This window comes from Equus przewalskii, chromosome 3 (assembly GCF_037783145.1).
Source record: "Equus przewalskii isolate Varuska chromosome 3, EquPr2, whole genome shotgun sequence".
Taxonomy (NCBI): Eukaryota; Metazoa; Chordata; class Mammalia; order Perissodactyla; family Equidae; genus Equus; species Equus przewalskii.
Window position 1 is genome coordinate 37,011,254 of NC_091833.1, and position 13,052 is coordinate 37,024,305.

General features: G+C 39.0%; 1 protein-coding gene across 4 annotated transcripts in view; it reads left to right on the forward strand.

The window, feature by feature from the left end:
* The window catches only part of UBE2D3 (ubiquitin conjugating enzyme E2 D3), a 71,240-nt gene that overhangs the window by 5,131 nt on the left and 53,057 nt on the right, over positions 1–13,052 (forward strand). The window lies entirely within an intron of this gene.

Below are 13,052 nucleotides of genomic sequence, written 5' to 3' on the forward strand. Positions count from 1 at the left end.
AAGGATGTGTACCACCTAAATGAGGATTAAACCAAGAAAAAGTAGGATATGTGATCAAGGAAATATGAAACCCAAAGTAAGAGAGAGGTGAAAGGAATTACAGATTGATGATTTTGAACAGTAAGGTGAAATTGTGAACTCCTAATATGTTTGAACAAATTGAGGCTTACCCTCATGGGCCATGGTTTGGGGTTAAATTAATGATTATTACATGAGAAACTAAGCACATTTTTAAGAAGAATTTTTATTAAACCTATCAATTTAGTCATTCAAACTTTTTTAAGTGATAAACAAAACATCAAAAAGAGTATTATGATTTTGATGTTTGACATTCTTACATTATACTCCCCCTTTGTTTATGAGGAACCGCATTTTAACCGCCTTGCCTTACTCACAGTTTTAAGAGGAAATGCAGCAAACTGGAAATAAAAGCAAAAGTAGAGAAACAAAACTGGTGTCTGTAAATTAATAACCTATGGTAAAACTATTTTAAAATCATCTTCCATAAGACTCTGTGGCACTAAAAACAAGCAGTATATAGAATTGCCGTATAGAAAATTCCTTAAGACACATGGTAGAATAGAGTGAGCTTTGAAAACCCTTTATACCCTGTAATTCTGTGAGTGTAGATTGAGATGCCACTTTTGCAGTCATTGACTAGAAAAAGATTCAGTTAAGTAAATATATGCATAGATACATGTATACGTACATAATAAAAAGCTTAATTTTATAGATTTTCGAAGTTCTTTTTTTTTTTTGGAAGTCACCTTTTTTGTTTTAGTAATTCTGTGCTTACTGTAATCTTGATTAAAATAATAGGGCAGATTCTTATTCACCTCAGAAGTTTGTGGAACTGGCTTACTCTGAGTGCTGATGAACGAGGCATTAAAGAAAACAGGGATCTAACTAATGCTTTGTTATACTACTGGTGTGCATAGAATTTGAGATTTAATAATATCTTGATTTATATCATCTAACTTTTTTTTTTATGTTTTGCCTCTAAGCTTGTAAACTCACAGAGAGCTGCGTTTTGTATAGAATAATGCTATTCAGATTCAAGGCACCCAATAATATCTTTTTAATGGCTGATTTGTTAAGAAAATATATAGGTTATAAAAATCTGGAAATAAACAATTTAAGAGCATAAGCAATGCCAAACAGCAGATGGATAATTTCCTGGTTCTTCCATGTCTTCTTAACTTAAAAATAACATATTCAACATGTTAATTTTGGCTACTCACATCTTTTCAGCCATATTTCCCTCTCTCTCTCTCTCTCTCTCTCGTTTTTTTGGTGAGGAAGATAGGCCCTGAGCTAACATCTGTGCCCATCTTCCTCTATTCTTTATGTGGGATGCTGCCACAGCATGGCTTGATGAGCGGTGCATAGGTCTGCTCCCGGAATCTGAACCCACAAACCTCGGGCTGCCAAAGTGGAGTGTGCAAACTTAATCACTAGGCCACCAGGCCAGCCCCACATTTCCCTTTTATTCTCATAATTCTTAAGCTTATTGTTTTTTGCTACTCCTGATTAACATACTATTTTTGGCAGATTACTTCTTTAAATCAGAAACTTTAAATTCCACTTAAGACTTTCTCAGGTGCAGTTTTCTTTGGTATTAGCCAATCTATTCAGACTGATTTCGTCTGCTCTTAGTACTGGTCGTTTTAGCCTGGCCCATAGCAACAACCTGCCTGCCATTTGACCCCTAGCTTCCATCTCTAAAATATCCTATGCAAAGCTTTAACTATAGCTTTTCTAAATGAAGTTTTTTTTAATAGACTTGATTTTTTTAGAGCAGTTCTAGGTTTACAGAAATATGGAGGAGAAAATACAGAGAGTTCCCATTTGACACCCCCACCACACACATATACTCAGTTCCTCCTACTAATGTCCTGCATTAATGTGGTACATTTGTTATAATTGATAAACCAGTAATGATACATTATTATTAACTAATGTGCATGGTTTACAGTAGGGTTCACTCTTGGTGTTGTACAGTTCTGTAGGTTTTGACAAATGCGTAATGTCGTGTATCTAGCATGATAGTATCATACAGGATAGTTTCACTGTCCTAAAAATGCCCTGCGTTTCACCGACTCATCCCTACCCAGCCTGCCCAAACACCGGCAACTGCTGATCTTTTTGTTATCTCTAATTTTGCCTTCTAAATGAAATCTTTTCTGTCATTTAAAACAATCTCTAGAGTAGATCCATATGTGTGGGGTAAAAAAGCAAGCTGCGCAAAATGTGTATAGTATCCTATTTATAAATTTTAAAAACATGTATATACGCATATTTGATTATACGTAGAAAATTTTTGGAAGGTTACATAGAAAAATGATTACTTCTATAGGAAGGAGAATGGGAAGAGTTGATGAGGTCTTGTAACTTGCTATTTTGTTTGAATTTGTTACTATGTACAAATATTATTTTAAAATTTAGAATATTTTATTAATAAAGCTAAAAACAATCTCTAGATAAAGATTTTTTTCCAAACACAAAAGCATGGGAAACCTCAAGAAGATCTAGAGATTTTGACTGCATAAAAATATTAAAATTCTGTACCTCAAAAGCATCATAAAATCTGACCCACCCTGCTATTTACCCATCTATAATGTTTTTTAAATTCATATTTTCATACCTGATGTTCTCACGTGACATCTTTATGATGTTTTGTTCTTTCTTCACACGTTATTAACCTGCCACTCAGCATCTTCTTGACTCTTATTTAGGCTTAGTTTCATGTTAAAATTGTGACCCTTTTCAGCAATCTCAATCTGCCTTATCCTGCCTTATTTATTTATTTATTTTTGAGGAAGATTAGCCCTGAGTTAACATGTACTGCCAATCCTCCTCTTTTGCCTGAGGAAGACTGGCCCTGAGCTAACATCCGTGCCCATCTTCCTCTGTTTTATGTGGGACACCTGCCACAGCATGGCTTGATAAGTAGTGCCTAGGTCTGCACCTGGGATCTAAACTGGCAAACCCGGCCGCTGAAGCAGAATGTGCAAACTTAACCACTGTGTCACCAGGCCAGCCCCTACCCTGCTTTATTTTTATAGCACATATTACATTCTAAAATGGTTTGTTAGTTAGGTATTTCGTTGTTTGTATATTTTTATCTCTGTCCCTCATGCCATTTCCCACCACTAGAAAGTAAGTTACACAAGCTTTTTGTGTGTCTTGTTCACTGATGAATCCTCAGTGCCTGACACTTGGTAGGTGCTCAGTAAAAATTTGTTGAATGAATAATTGAATTGTTTTTTAAATTATTAAATTGCAAAATTTTAAAAATTTCATCTGTATCTCTGTTCCTATAATCCTGCCTCAGTTGGTATTTGTTGTTTAGTTTGTTGTGTTATATTGTGATCATACTCCTCTGGTGTCTAAGTACTTTGATTCACAAACGCATGTTCTCTACTACCCTTTCTGATAATGGATGTGTTGGAAGAGCAAAAGGGCCGACTTTAGCTTTATCCCTTCCACAAGAGTGAGGGTTCGAGAGCAGAGAGCTCCAGGCCCCGCCAGGACTCGAGTACGCTGTCTCTGCTACTGTTTCTTTGGACAGCATTTGCCTTGAAAATCATATTCCAGCGGAAGGCTGCTGTAATCCACCACAATCTTGGAGGTTTGGGAAGGAGCAGGGGAGTGAATGTCCCAAGCTCTAGAGTATCTGGTCAGCCCACGTTCTTTTTCAACAGCAACTCACTTCAACAGAGTCTTTATGTTACTCTACACTGAGAAGCCTGATCTGTTGCTGATGATTTCTGGGGCAATCAGCTGTCTGGCACTGATTGTCCCAAAGCAATGCGGGGGAGTGGCAGGAACAATACTTAAGAACTTGCTCCTAAGCCTAACTGGGCTTTCCTCACAGTTTTTGACCTTATTCCTCAAACCGTTGCTGCCTTGTCTCTGTGGTAACCTGGGGTTGATTTGAAGAGAGGAAGTCCACAGCGCTTACTAATTCTCCATTTTCTCAGGAACCATACGAAGAAATCTGCTTTAAATATAAAGACACAGATAGATTAAAAGAATGGACAGAGATCCACCAAGCTAATACTAATGAAAAGAAAGCCATAGTTGCTTTCAGACAAAACAGATTTCAGAACAAGGAAAGTTATCAGGGATAGAGAGGGGCGTTACATAATGATAAAGGGTCAATGCTCCAGAAAGATACAGCCACCTCTGACATATGTACGTCTAACAACAGAGCATTCAAATAGCTAAAGCAAAAAAAAAAAAAAGCTAAGGCAAAAAAGTTATAGAACTGCAAAGAGAAGCAGACAAATCCACTGTTACAGTTGGAGACTTCATCACCCCTCTTTCAGTAATCAATAGATCCAGCAGGGAGAAAATCAGTGAGGATGTGGTTGAACTGTGTCTTACCATCAATCAACTGGATCTAGTTGACATTTATCACATACTTCACCTAACAATGGCAAAATACACATTCTTCTCAAAAAAGACATATGTCCATTTAAAGAAAAACTTGTGTGCAAAAAGATATAGACATAGTTGTTGATAGATATACAATAAATTTAGAAAAGTGTTTGCAAGGAGGTTTAACATCTATAATATACAAAGAGCTCTTAGAAATTCACATTAAGGGGGGGCTGGCCCCATGGCCGAGTGGTTAAGTTTGTGAGCTCTGCTGCAGTGGCTCAGGGTTTCACTGGTTCGTCCTGGGCGTGGACATGGCACTGCTCGTCAGGCCACATTGAGGTGGTGTCCCACATGCCACAAGTAGAAGGACCTGCAACTAAGATATACAACTATGTACCAGGGGGGATTTGGGGAGATAAAGCAGGGAAAAAAAAGAAAAAAGGAATTCACAGCAAGGGAACAAGCAATTCAACAGAAAAATGAGTGGGCAAAGAATATAAACTCAGCAAAGAGTAAATCCAAATGTGAAAAGATTCTCAGAATCAGGAGAAATCAGGAAAATGCAAATTAAAATAATAGTGAGATGGCATTTAGGCCTAACAAATTGGCAAACCATTTTTATGATTCAACTAGCATTTGTGATGTGTCTGTCTGCCGGGTGCTGAGATAAGCGTGCGTCCAGTTGGGCGCTTGCAAGGTGCTGTGAGGTGGGCCTCTCCCGCTGGAGGAAGAGGGTTGGGTAGGGAAACTGATGACAAGAATCACATGAAGGAAATGGGAGAAGTCACTGTAGGAACGGTTTTTCTTTTTCCTTTCTTTTTGAGTAGGCAGTTCATTCAAATGGTGTGTGTGTGTATCTACATAGATAGATTTATGTTTTGAGTTGAAGTTTCCCCCACATATGTTCCATCCGCCCATTTCCCATGCCAACACCACCCATCCCACAACTGTTTTTATGAGTTTCTCATGTACGTACCTTCTCAGAGCTTTTTCCACCCCCCTTCTGCATTCTGTCGTCTTGCCATGGTGTTTTTTTAAAAATTGAGGTATAATTGACATACAACATTAATTAGCTTCAGATGTACAACATGATGACTCAGTATTTGTATGTATTGTGAAATGGTCACCACGATAAGTCTAGTTAACATCCATCACCCTACATAGTTAGAGAATTTTTTTTTCTTGTGATGTGAACTTTTAAGATTTACTCTCTTAGCAACTTTCAAATATTCAAGACAGTATTATTAACTGTAGTCACTATGCTGTACATTACATCCCCATGACTTATTTATTTTATAACTGGAAGTTTGTACCTCCCTTCTCTCATTTCATTCACCCACCACTCCCTGCCTCTGGCAACCACCAGTCTGTTCTCTGTATCTCTGAGCTTGTATTTTTGTTTGTTTTTGTTTTTTAGATTCTACATATAAGTGAGATCATACAGTGTCTTTCTCTGTCTGACTTATTTCACTTAGCATAATGTCCTCAGGGTCCATCCATGTTGTCACAAATGGCAAGATTTTATTCTTTTTTCATGGCTGAATGATATTCCATTATATCTGTCCATCTCACATCCTCCTTCTCCATTCATCCGTTGATGGGCGCTCAGGTGCGGCTGTGTCTTGGCTGTTGCATGTAACGCTGCAGCGAACAAGGAGTGCAGATATCTCTTTGAGTTAGTGTTTTCATTTTCTTTGGATAAATACCCAGAAGTGGAAGTGCTGGATCATATAATATTTCTGTTCTTAATTTTTTGAGGAACTGCATGCTGTTTTCCATAGTGGCTGCACCAATTTAGGTTCCCACCAGCAGTGTATGAGAGGTCCCTTTTCTCCACATCCTGCCAACACTTGTTATTTCTTGTCTTTTTGATGATAACCATTCTAACAGGTGTGAGATGATTCCCCGAGCTTTTTTATACCAATAGAAATTTACATTCTCCCTTTTTTAAAAGAGATTATCATAATGTGTACTATGTTCCATATCTCATTTTTTTGGTTAACAATAGCTCTTACAGGTATTTAATTAGCTCCATAATGAGATTCCTCATCCTTTAACAGCTGCATAGTGTTCCACTACAAGAATGCTGAAATTTATTTTACCAGCCCTTATGAAGGACATTTGCATTGTTTTCAGTCTTTTGCTTTTAAAAACAATGTGGTTGAATGAATTACAGCTTACGAATCCTATCAAGAGGAATGAATTGAAGCATATGATTTGGATTGTGATTTCCACAAAATATTGCTAAATGAGAAAAAATAAGATGGAGAAAAATGTGTATAATATGATCCCAGCCTGTAAAACAACATCATCAACACATATAAATGTTTGGATATTTGTGTGTGTGTGTATACAATCAAAATATTTATATTTGTAAATGTATATTTACATACACATAAATTTGTATATAATTATTTGGGGGAAATAACAGAAAATACATATTACTTGTGATATAGGTTTGGTTGCTCTAAGGCCAAAATAATAATGACTTAAGATGGATGTGTATTTTTCCCTTCCATACAGTTTAGGGATAGTCAGTTCAGGACTGATACAGCAGCTCCAGGCATTAGGGGTCCAGGCTCCTTCTAGCTTGTTAAACTGCTACACTCAATATGTGGTTTCTGTCTCACGGCCTTAAATGGCTATATTACAGCTCCTGCCATGATATATCTGGGGAGGGGAAGTGGAAAAAGAGTACACCTCTTCTTTTTAAGGGCTTGTCATAGAAGTTGCAGCCATCATTTCCACTTAGAGCCCATGGGCCAAAATGTAGTCATATGGCTAAACCTTCAAGGGAGGCTAGGAAATATAGGTCCTTAGCTGTGTGGTCATACACCAAGCTAAAACTTAGGGGTTCTAATACTAAAGGAAGAAGAGAAGAAAGGACATTGAGAGACAAGAGTGGTCTCTACCACAACAGACTATAGATTAATAGGTGAGCTAGGTAACAAGGGAAAAGGAACATTTTTTTCCCCCAAATTATCTATTCCTGCATTACAAACCTACCCCAAAATTTAATGCCTTAAAACAACAATGTTACTATTTCTTACCATGCTGTGATTTGGCTAGGAAGTTTTTCTGTTGGTTTTCCCTGAGCTCATTCATGTGGCTGTCTCCCTTCACGTGCCCTTTCATCCCAGACTTATTCACAGCATAGTGATCTCAGAGCAGTCAGTATTCCCAAAGGTGAAGAAGGAAGCTGCAAAGCCTCTCTAAACCTCATCTAAGAAGTTGCACAGAGTCACGTCTGCTGCATTCTATGATCAAAGCAAGTCACCAAACTAGCCTAGATTTAAGAGGTGGGGAAATAAACGACCTTTTGATAGTAAAAATGGCAAAGGCATATTGCAGAGAGGCATGAACAAAAGAGGCATGAGTCATTGAGAGCAAACATAACAATCTGACACAGGGTATATTTACACTTATGTGCATAGGTAAATTTTTATATTTGTCCACATACTCAAAGAAATATAAATAAGTAAAATTGGTTAAACAAGTTGATGGTGAGCAGATACAAATATGACCATGTTACCCTCCTGCTTTTTTTTGCCTTGCAGGGCAAAGGCCAAGCCCCTTAGCCCATACTATTCCTACTATATTATACTACCTCCTAGGAGATGTGATAAAACCAGTAAGAAAGATAAATCGCTTCTAGCTAGAGTGGTTGGGCTTTATGTAAGATGTGGAATCTGAAATGAACTAGGTCTCGAAGGAAGAAGTATTAGAATTGATGGAGAGGGGCAGAGTGGCATAAACCAATAGTTCCCAATCTTTTTAGGAGTACCCTTTTAAAAAAATTGAAATATAGCATACTGCAGAAGTAAATGAAGTATCTATTATAGAGTAAAAATACCCCTGTATCCACCACCCAGGAGATAGAATATTACCAGTTACATAGGAACCCTCTTGTGCAACCTCCCAATAACTATCCTGTCTCTCCTCTTAGAATGTAACCACTCTACTAACTTAGGACCATAGAGCAGTTTTGCCTCTTTTTGAATCTTACATAAATAAGATTAAATGTATATTTCACCATTATATTTGTGAGATTCATCTGTTCGTAGAAGTAGTTTGTTCATATTCATTGCTATATTCCATTATATGGATAAACCAAATATATTTATCTATTCTATTGTTGATATTTGGTTTGTTTCTGCTTTTGAGCTGTTAACCAATAATGATGCCACAAGCATCTTTTTATGTGTCTCTTGGTGTGCATAGGCAGACATTTCTATTGAGAGAATACTTAGGATTAATATTCTTTGGTCATTGAGGTATGCTCAAATTTTATGAAGAATGACAGTTTTCCAAAGTTTACGTTATTTATATCCCCACCAGCAGTACTGTATATGAAAGTTTCTTCTTCTCCATACCCTGGGCAACGCTTGGTATTGTCAGTCTTTTTAACTTTAGCCGTTCTGATGAGTGTCTTGGGACATCTCATTTTGGCATTAATTTGCATTTTCCTGAGGACTGTAGAGATTGAGCGCCATTTTATGTTATTTGCCATTTGGAGATCCTCTTTTTTTGAAGTGCTTATTCAAGTCACTTGCTCACATTTCTTTTGGGTTGTCAGTCTTATTCTTATTGATTTTTAGGACGTTATATATTCTAGATATGCATTCTTGTTCAACTATATCCGCACCAAATATCCTTTACCATAACATGGTTTGTCTTTTCATTTTCTTAATTTTGTCTTTTGAAAAAAAGTTCTTAATTTTAATGTACTGTATTTTTACCAATCTTTAGATTGGAATTTAGAATGGAAACTTTCTTAAATTATTTTGAGTGTGCCTTCTATTTCTTCTTAAAACCCTAACTGATAAAGTAATTGATACCAGGAGTTGTTACAAGAAATAACACCCTCAAAATGGGATTCTGAGATTGGATTAGATACACACACACATGTAAAATCAATCACGCAGATAACCTCATTGCTCTGTGGAAAGGGATCACAGGTAATCCACGGCTTATAGTACTGTTATGACTACCATTAATAGCATGGGATGGAGTGAAGGGGGGTGGGGAGGAGAAAGTATCACCATGGTAACCATAGTAATTATAAAGTCTGTGGATCTACCAGGCTTCTGTTACGGTCCTAAACAGAATGTACAAAAGAAAAAGAAAAACATAAAAACTATGAATAAACTATTAAGAATGTGTGTAGTGAATCAGAACTCCTCCACTGCAGCTTTGAAGGAGTCCTTCATCTGTAATCAGTGGACAGATAAAGTAGATTTGTAGCACCAATTAAATGCTCAATTCCTTCAGTTTTCTGACTCTGAGGTAAGAGCACTGGTGAGGAAGGAGGGGCCCTAAGACATAGAATGGGCAGACAAAAATGGAGCTGAGAACTCTGAACGTCCATATCTCCTGAACTTCCTTTGTTCTCTGAGGAAGCCAGCCTCCTCTTGGGACAGCTCTCTCGTCAGCTGGTACTTGTTCTGAGAACTTACCCTCACACTTCCCAGTACCTCCCATTAAATCCCAAGGTAGCCTCATCAGAGAAGTGTGTGGCCAGCTCTAGCAAGTACACAGGAGTTAAAGTCCTTGCCGTTTTGATCAGGAGGGACCTGGAGAGTATATATGGAAGTGGGCACTAAGGGTGTTACACCGAAGGGGAATAAATGTAAGATTTGATCATGGCAAATTTATTGGCAGGGTGTACTCACCTGAGAATCAAGATTTAATATATTGGAATTAATAGTTTGCTAGGATGAGGCTTGGACTCAATGATACCCTACAAACAATAAAGGGTCTATAAATAAAATTTGAAATAATAATTTCAAAATGCAAGAAATCCCCTGGCATACTGTAGAGGAGGGAGTACAAAAGCTCCTTAGCCATCCTCAACTCTCACCAAGTTATTAAGAAATGCATTGGTGATAGGAGCCCCAGCATTCTCAGAGAGCTCTGAAGTGGCTGTCCTTTGCCAGGATGATGGTGATGAATGCTGTAGTGGAACTGGGTTTCCTGATCTCAGTAGAAATAAGAATCCCAGAGTGGTAGAGGCCACATGATGGCGCATAACCATCGGAGACAAGGTGGGCACAATTACCATAATAAATGAAAGAAGAGAATGTTAACCAGAGTGTTTTGACCCACAGAGAGAGGTGGTAATGGCTAAATGCTTACAAGGTCCCTAGAAATGAAATAGATTAGGTAACCTACTGAGCTGCTTGACATATATAGGTGGAAAAATTCTGGGAAGCAAACTAACTTGTGTTATTGTAGTGAAATTTGAAGCATCTCATCCAGTTTACCCACGTGGGACTCCTTGGTGGTGGAGAGATTGGGTCCCTTTAAAGAAGAACCTTGCAATGCAGCCATATTGTATAACCATGAATCTTCCCCTAATCCGGTGGTTCCCCAACTTGTCTGCATGTTAGGACATGTTAGTATTCTGAAGACCAGGATGCACCCCAGACCAATTAAATCTATGATTTCTGGAGGTGAGACCCAGGCATTGGTATTTTTTGAAGCTCTCCAGGTAATTCCCATGAGCAAGTTTGGGAATCACTGCCCTAATCCTTCTCTAGTGGCGATTTACTGGAGAAAGGAAAATATCTAGACCTCTTGAGGCTTATTAGACATTGTCTCTTAGGTTATACTAATACCCGGAGACCCAAAACTCTACCTTGGACGACTGGTTAGAATAGGGGGCCTGAGAAAGTCAAGTGACAGATGGAGTCTTGGCCTGAGTCTGGCTAACACTGAGTCCAGAGAGACTCATGCTGTGATTATTTCTCCAGTCCCAGATGTATAATAAGAATAGATATATTTTAATAACAGAAACAATCTTCATTTTGGTTTCCTGAACAAGGGAGTGAGTGCTATTATGGTAGGGAGGGCAATGAAGAAGTTCAGAACTGCTTGCTACCACTCCCTCACCAAGAGAGTAAACAAAAAGTACCACTCCCTGAGGAAATAGCAAAAATTAGTGTCACCATGCTGGCATGGTGAGTCACACCACATTCCCATTAAAATTCCGTTTGTGGTCACCAGATGGATCATAGAGGATGAGAATGCAAAACCCAGATGGGTAATGAAGAATGAATGTAGATTATTGCAAGGCTTCATCAGGTGGGGATGCCAGTTGTGTTGGTTGTTCTAGGTGTGGTGTCTTCATTGGAGGAAATTAATGTAGACTTTTTTTTAATGCTTTTTGGTGAGGAAGAGTTGCCATGAGCTAACATCTGTTGCCAATCTTCCTCTTCTTTTTTTCTTTTCTCCCCAAAGCCCCAGTACATAGGTATATATCCTAGTTCTAAGTTATTGTAGTTCTTCTATGTGGGATGCAGCCTCAGCATGGCTTGATGAGTGGTGTGTAGGTTTGTGCCCAGGATCCAAACCGGCAAACCCCAGGCCGCCGAAGCAGAGCGCATGAACTTAACCGCTCAGCCATGGGGCCAGCCCCTAACATAGACTTTAATGTGATATATAGGTATTGATCTGCAACCCCGCCCCCCCATTCCAATCAGTAAGGAAAATCAGAAGCAGATTGCATTTATTTGTTTGTTTATTTTGGCACCTGAGCTAACATCTGTTGCCAACCTTCTTTTTTTTTGCTGCTTCTTCTCCCCAAAGTCCCCCAGTGCATAGTTGTATATTCAAGTTGCAGGTCCTTCTGGTTGTGCTATGTGAGACACTGCCTGAGCATGGCCTGATGAGTGGTGCCATGTCTGTGCCCAGGATCCAAACCAGAAAAACCCCAGGCCACCAAAGGGGAGCATGTAAACTTAACCACCTGGCCGTGGGGTCGGCCCCAGCAGATTGCATTTAAATGTAAGGGACAACAGTAAGCCTTTACTGTTTTGTCTGAGGGTTATGTCAACTTTCCTGTTCTCTCTATGGTGTGATTGTCTTGCTCTGCCATAGAATATCACAGTGATCTATTATAGTACTGAAATTATGTTAAATGAACCCAATGAGCAGGAAGTAGCAAGTACTCTACGTGCTTTGGTAAGACATGCATGCTAGAAGATGCAAGATAAACCCTGTAAAACTTCCAGGACCTGCCACAAGTTTCTAGGGGTCCAGTGGCTGAGACATGTTAGGATATCCGTTCAAGTGAGTGACGGGTGGTTGTATTTTCCACCACCACAACAAAGAAAGAGGCAACATGTGTGGCAGGCCTTTCTGGGTTCTGGAGGCAACAAAACATAATAATAGAATTTGGGTGACCTGCTCTAACCTGTTTTCTGGGTAACTGTAAGACTACTAGTTTTGAGTGGGGCCCAGAGCAAACTGTCTTGTCAGCTGGGCCTTACGATTGGGTAGATCCAACGATACTGGAAGTTCACGTGGTAAAGATGTTATATGAAGCCTCTGGTAAGTTCCAGTAGAATTACAACGCAGACCCCTCGGTTATGAAGTAAAGATATGTCTTCCTCAGCCAAGAACATTTTGTTTTGTGTCTTTGGAAAGCAGCTCCTGATTTGCTGCTGGTCCATGGTAGGGATGGAACATCTGACCCTGGGACGTCAAGTGGCTGTGTGAATAATGAAATTGCCCATCACAAACTAGTGTCATCTGACTCACCAAACCATGTGTCTGGATGAGCACAGCAGTAGGCCACTCCCTACAAGACTGAGAGCACAGCTACAACTAAATGGAATGAGCAGGTGACTCAAACTGCTATAGTCCCTGCCCTACTCCTTTAGCAC